The sequence below is a fragment of the Penaeus monodon genome, chromosome 27, assembly GCF_015228065.2.
Source record: "Penaeus monodon isolate SGIC_2016 chromosome 27, NSTDA_Pmon_1, whole genome shotgun sequence".
NCBI lineage: Eukaryota > Metazoa > Arthropoda > Malacostraca > Decapoda > Penaeidae > Penaeus > Penaeus monodon.
This window is the reverse complement of record NC_051412.1, coordinates 22,565,560-22,566,249: the sequence shown is the minus strand read 5'-3', so window position 1 is coordinate 22,566,249 and position 690 is coordinate 22,565,560.

The window sequence follows — 690 nt, the reverse complement described above, 5'->3', positions numbered from 1 at the left end:
TGATATGTATATATTCTTTTTGAAATTCAAACATTCAATTTTGTCATTTCATGCTGAAAAAGGAGGTTAAATGTTGAATATGTAACAGAATGATAAATAAACAAGTTGCCAAATCGTATTATTCCAAGTAAAGATTAATTTTGTAACGGACATTAACAATGATAATAATGAAAATTATTATCATGCTGACGTGATTAGTGACGTTGATAAAAATGACAATAGAAATTGCAGTAGGAAATATTGATATGAATAATATATTTGATAATGATGATAAAAATGTACACAGCTAGAATTATAAAAATAATACTGATAAAAACAAAAATGATAATACGGCGCCATTAACGAAGAAATAATGACACTGATAACATTGACAAGACTAAAAACAGAGTAATGTAAAAAAAGATAGAATTCACATTTTGCAAAGAACCCAAGGATTACATAAAGGAAAAAAAATGCATGCTTCAGGTGACAAAAGAATTGAACACCAGGAATATTCTAGAAAAGAGCGAGATTGCGTAAGGGAGCTGTAACTGCCCTCTTTACTATGAATTATCTAGCTGTGTACGAGAAGGCATGACCTTGATAGAAGGACTTTCATCTCTGTCTCTCTGTTCGTCTGTCTGTCTGCTCGTCATGCTTTCTTCTCTCACTCTTCTCTCAATTTCTCTTTCTATTCGTTAAGCCTTCTTA